At 42.0% G+C, this 6,334-nt stretch overlaps 2 pseudogenes; both read left to right on the top strand.

Moving 5' to 3' along the window:
- Positions 1–6,334, top strand: part of LOC138812426 (voltage-dependent calcium channel gamma-2 subunit-like) — a 351,801-nt pseudogene that overhangs the window by 322,592 nt on the left and 22,875 nt on the right.
- Positions 2,208–2,459, top strand: LOC138812369 (short coiled-coil protein B pseudogene; annotated as a pseudogene).

The following is a 6,334-nucleotide window of genomic DNA, read 5'->3' as shown; positions in this document are numbered from 1 at the left end:
CCGGACCCAAAAAAAAAAAAAAAAAGTACAAAATGAGAGGTTTTGAGAACTTCAAGATAGCTGAAGATGTGAGCATTCATGGAGCAGGGCCTTGCGATACATTTATTTTCAGTGGCATCCTTTATGGTGAACCCGTAAGAATTTGTCCCAGGTCCTAATTCCTTTGAGCTTATCAGCCCCACCTGGGGGCAGAGTCAGAAACACAGGCAAGCAACCTGAGCCTACACATACACAGCAGGGGAAGTTAGGGTGAGAAGTGAACTGAATTAGAGGGGCTGGGCTGTGTCTGTTGTTCCATGAGGAAATGCTCAGGGTGGGAGGTATGACGCAGGTGGTAGAGCACCTGCCAATGAGCAAAAGCATCAGATACCTACTTCAAGTCATAGTCTCAGATTTTTTTTAAAAAAAAAGGAAATGCTTGCTTGCTACTGGGGACAAATGATCAAATTTTCAGGGCCACAGCTTTTTTGTGGACTGTGGTGGAAATGTGGAGAAAAGTCAGGGGATTTTGTTTTTCGTTACACATGGCCCGTAAGCTATTTCCCAGTCTCCAGCCAGTGCTAGTGAACAGGAAAGTAGAGTCTGTGGGTGAGTGTTTCAACATCCCATGATGAGTTCACTCTGAATTGAGGGTGGGTCCTAGAGCCAACCACAGTGTCCTCCTAAGCACCCCAGCTGGAGAAGACTCAGTACACAGAGGGCACAATCTGGGAACAGAGGCAGGGTTGGCTGAGGATACATCCATAAGCTCAAGAAAATCAAGAACCATAACTGGGCCTGAAGTGAGGAGAGGAGTGCAAAGTGGATCCCCATAGAAGCTGTGAATGTAAGCCACTGGTTGAGGCTATTTGTCCCAGCAGTCCCAGAGAAAGGTACATCAAATTCTCATATTGTGTGCACATGAAGGGGGAAAGCAGCAGTGAGACACTCCCTCTCCTGCAGAAACCAGGCTGGGAGCAAGAGACACCAGCCTAGGCCAGCCTGGGAGGACAATGTCCTAACCTCAAGGCTCCGATTGTGACCATAGCAGCAGAATGCAAATCCTTCAATGTGTGCTTCTCCTGCCTTGCTCCAGTGCACGGAGCACAATGACATCATGTGTGCTGAGTGAGTGACATCACTGAGACCAGCTAACCCTGGTGGGCACAGAAGGCCTCCTTCCCCAGGGCATGACAGACCAGGAAGCTGCATTGAGGTGAAGAATGGTCCTATGCCCCAAGAAGGCAAAGAGTGACTTAGAGCTTCCCTGCAGATGATCCTCTCATCAAGGCATTTAAGCATATCTTTGGGATCACAATGGAACTGATGAACAGTTAGGTGAAAAATGTAACTGGGCTAAGTAATGTACACCTGAAATTCCAGCACTGAGGAGGCTGAGGCAAGAGGATACTAGGTTCAAGGCTAGCCTGGACTACACAGTAGAGACCCTGTCTTCAAAAGCAAAAGAGGGTCTAGAAGGTGGCTCAGTGATAGACTGCTTGCCTTGCATGCAGGAGGCCCTGTGTTTGATTCCTCAGCATCACATAAGCAGCAAAGGCTGGAAGTGGCAATGTGGTTCAATGGTAGAACACTAGCCTTGAGCTGAAGAGCTGAGGGACTGTGCCCAGGCTGAGTTGAAGCCCCATGACCAACCAAAAAAAAAAGAAGAATAGAAAATGAGGGGCTGGGAAGGTAGCTCAGTGGTAGACTGATTGCCTTGCATGCATGATGACCAGGGTTCAATTCCTCAGCATTACCTAAGCAGAAAAAGCCAGAAGTGTTGCTGTGGCTCAAGTGGTAGAGTGTTAGCCTTGAGCTGAAGGGCTGAAGAATATAGCCCAGACCCAGAGTTCAGACCCTACAACAAACTGAAAAAAAAAGAAAATAGAAAATGAAATATTTAGGCATATTCTCAAGAATATATAGGTCCTTGAACACAATATCCATTTTGGCACTATTCACCACAGCCAAGAAACAACCCAGAAGCTCCATGGTGTCTGCAGAGAAATGAGTGACACTGGACATGGTCGTGTGGAGCAAAGTCAGCCCGGTTCAGAGCAGTGGCTTCAAAGGCCCAACTGTGGATGAATGCATAAAGAAGATGTAGCCTGGTCAGTCAGTGCTGGAGTCCCCGGCCGGAGGTGTGATCTTGGGATACCACCTTTCCCGTTGCCTCTGACGACCCTTCATCAGAATTTTTCTGTCTGAGTCACAGTTCAGTGCCCAGGATGATGAATGCTGACATGGATGTTGATGCTGAAAATCAGATAGAACTGGAGGAAAAAACACGACTTATTAATCAAGTGCTGGAAGTCCAACATTCACTTGAAGATCTCTCAGCAAGAGTAGATCCAGTTAAGGAAGAAAACCTAAATCTAAATTCAGAAAACCAAGTTTTTGGACAATATATAGAAAACCTCATGTCTGCTTCTAGTGTTTTCCAAACAACTTACATGAAAAGCAAAATAAAGTCAGAGTGACCTTCTCATTTACAGAATTGCTGCTTCTCTCTTTCCCTCTCTCTCTCCCTTTCCTTCTCTCTGTCCCTTCCCCCTCCCTCCCTTTCTCCCCCCTTTAAAACTTGGGTAGATTCCAAATGTTACAGAACCTTTGTTTTTGGCTTCATTGAGTGTTTATGAAAATAATTTCAAATCTAGGCAAAATTAACTACTTAACAGGAGACTTCCATGAGTCTGTGTAATATGTTAGTCTAAGAAAATGTGCAGATGTATTTTAGGGACTTTATAATTAGAATTGCATATATTTATGAAACTTGAAGATGAATGTTTTATTGAATTTCCTTTCATATATAGGCTTAGTCTTTTACTACATGCTTACTTAGTAAGATATACAAGAAAGTAACCATGGTGTGAAAATGTGACCAAAATCTTGTACTGAATGCATAGCTTTATGTATGTACCTGTTCACCATTGTGTGCCTCTCCTCCATCTGCCTCATTCTCCCCATTTACCTTCTCCTAAGTCAAGATAGTTTCACATTTGTAAAAGTACTTTGAGTAGTAATCACCTGACAGTAACCTAATCTTTAAGTCCTGAAGTTAACCAAAACCATTCTTAAAGTTTGTCACTTGTACTTTCTAATAATAAGATAGGACTGATGGTTTCTCTTTAACCATTTGAAAACAGATTTGGGCTATAAAGAGTATTTTAAGTTGAAACTAAATTATCAAATTGAGATCTGTTTAAAACCAAAGAACCAACTTGCTTTTGTACCCAATAATTCACTTGCTATCTGAAAAGATAAGAATTTTGGTTATGTGCTACGAAGGTGGCTCAGTGGTAGAGTGTTTGCCTTGCATGTATGAGGCCCTGGGTTTGATTCCTCAGCACCACATAAAAAGAAAAAGAAAAAAGCCGGAAGTGGCGCTATGTCTCAAGTTTTAGAGGGCTAGCCTTGAGCAGAAGAGCTGAGGGACAGTGCCCAGGCTTAGAGTTCAGGCCCCACGACCGAACCCCGCCCCTCCGAAAAAAAAAGAATTTTGGTTATGTACCAATTGGAAGTAGAAAGTCTGGGAGGAATACATAGAAATAAGTAAAAAAAAATAATAATAATGTGATAAAAGTAGCAATCAACTCCAACTGTTTTTACTCCAGATTTGTATTGTCTCTGGCACAGAAAAGATCTTCCAGGGAATATATATCTAAATATATGTAAATGGGTTGTTTGACTGCTCTTACATACGCCACATGCTATGCTATTCCAGCTCTAGGGTTTGGTTGCAAGGTTTATTTGTTGTACCTAGTCAATTAACTGTTACCAAATTCCTTGAAGAGTGTACTGGTATTAAAATCATGAATGAGACAATTTTATATGTATAATAATTGGTAAGCTCAGTATTTTTATCTCACCCTGTAAATTCAACTAATTGGAAGGTAAAATTTTAGTCATTCTCATAACAATTACTAATAATTTAGTTCATAGATTCCATTTGATAAAGGAATCAATATCTTCCCCGTCTTTGTTTGAAGAAGCCAACCCGCCTATCATAGGTTGGGTGGATCACCTTGTCTGCCTTACCCATAATCGGGCACTTTTTAGAGCGAAGCAGAAGGCCCTGTCTTAGGTTGGTCAGACTGGCACTCCCTCTTACCCATCTCTGGCAGCAGTTCCTCTCGGGGACAATTTATTTATATGGAGCTTGATCTTATGTAGCTGGCTGGCTAAATTCACAAGAGAGTTTTGCAGTGCACGTATAACTCAAGGAAGGCATAGAAAAACCATCAGTAAAAGCATTCCCAGGCCAAGGAATGACATTAGCAATCCTTTAAAATAAGTCAGGGAAGGGATATAGTGTTGAAATTGTTTAAACAGTTTTTTATAGCAGTTTTTGCCACTTTAGAGTCCAGAGGTAGGGATTATGTAGTATTATGTGCAAGCTGATTAAGATAATCGGCTGTTTCTACATTTTGTGTTAGCTCCACCGCAGCTGCTGCTCTGGAGGCAGCTAATGAAATAAAGGCCAAAACATCAGCTAAAAGTAGGCCAACAATCAACGAAGGCACATTAGTTCTTTCAATTGTCTTAACACCTGAATGCCAGAATTTTTATACCAAGTTTTAGAAATATTTACAGGAACCATAACAAAAGATGGTTGCCTAACAATAAGTATGGCTTGAGTTATGCCTCTATACAAGCAATTAGTAAAAGAACAATTAGAACAGGTGACATTAAAATAATTAGCTCCTACAGAGATATTAAACAGTCCACACATAATGATATGGGGTGGTGATATGCAACTCATAATATTTTTAAAAAGGGATTAATTGTGCCAGGCTATGTTGTTGAGTGTAGCCACCAGCATCCAAACATGATGTTGAGGATGCCCATTCATCCATCACAGTCCAAAATTGTACTTATTATTAAGATCGGCTCCAGACCAGTCCATTAATTGAGAGTTAGTTCCAGAAATACTGGTAACAAATGGCTGTACATGCCTGTTCCTTTTTGGATGAGGCTCTCCTGTAGATACTACTGTTTGTGAAGAATTAATGCAATGGGGTATCATATAGGATGGAGTAGACTTTTTGCATGAACTGGGTGTTCAGTTGGTAAAGATGTCATCTGTATATTGTACATTAGATTTTTGTCCAGGTTCCAAATTACATGAGTCATGGATAGCATTATAATACACCCTGGAATGGAGCCTTTAGAGCTGGTGGTAAAGCAAAAAGGAGTTCCAATGCCTGGATCTGAGATATCTCCCATCTTGCTGTGCTGGATGAAGGGATCCGGGGCTGTATTGTATGCTGATCTATTGACATGAATGAGTACTTCAACTCTCTCCCAAGTTGTACGGTGGACAAATCAGGGGATCCGGCAAGTAAGCCCAATGTGTCAGCATTTGTGTCATCTGAATGAGCCTCCACACTACTAACGCAATGCTCAGGCAACCAGCGGGATTTATTTTCTTCCTGCAAAGTAATACAAACATGTCCTCGACCCCATGTTAAAACTGGATCGGGGGCCCGTGCCAATCACCTGTTAAAGGATCCTTCCACTTAACTTGGGCAAAAGATCTTTGCTCTCTATTTTTTCCCAAAAACACTGTGCTGCGGAAAGGCCATTACAGTCTAAGCTTCAAAAATTTAGTACAAATAAAGTGTGAGAAGAATATTAACAGAAGAGAAGGGGTATAATTCCCCCATTTTAATTTTAAAATTGGGTGTTTTAATAGCCCGTTGGATTGTTAAACAATTTCTTGTCCTTGAGGAATATAGGGAATATCTGTAGAGTGAAAAGTCTGTTAAGATTTATAAAAAGTTTGAAAATCTTGTCCAGCATATCCCGGACCATTATCAGTTTTAATATGTTTAGGAAGTCCCATAGTGGCAAAGCAGTGTAGGGAAGGAGCAATACAATGTTTGCTAGTCTCCCCAGTAAGAGGAGTAGCCATAATAAAATTAGAGTAGGTATATGGTAACATGGACAAAGCGAAACCACCCAAAAGATGGAATCAGGCAGGAGTTTAGTCTACTTTTTCCATGGTGAAGGTGGTCAGGGTAACGATGTAGAATTCCTCCAGGTGACTGTCAGGCTGTAGCAGCAGCAGCAGGGTCTCTCAGTGGCTCCAAGGGACTGTCACACACCTTGTGCTGTGCTGTAAATTTCTACACAGACTGGTTAAGGATACAAGTAATATAGGCTTGGCAGGCTGTGGCCCCACTAGTTTTTTTGTTTTGTTTTGTTTTGTTTTGTTTTGTTTTGTTTGGGTCCAGTCATGGGGCCTGAACTCTGGGCCTGGGTGCTGTCCCTCAGCTCTTCAGCTCAAGGCTAGCGCTCTACCACTTGAGCCATAGCGCCACTTCCGGTTTTTTTCTTTTTGCTTATGTGGTGC

Source organism: Dipodomys merriami, unplaced genomic scaffold (genome assembly GCF_024711535.1).
Source record: "Dipodomys merriami isolate MVZ:Mamm:240054 unplaced genomic scaffold, mDipMer1.0.p SCAF_57, whole genome shotgun sequence".
Classification (NCBI taxonomy): Eukaryota; Metazoa; Chordata; class Mammalia; order Rodentia; family Heteromyidae; genus Dipodomys; species Dipodomys merriami.
Note: the sequence above shows the minus strand (reverse complement) of the source record. Positions and strands in the feature narration are given on the sequence as shown.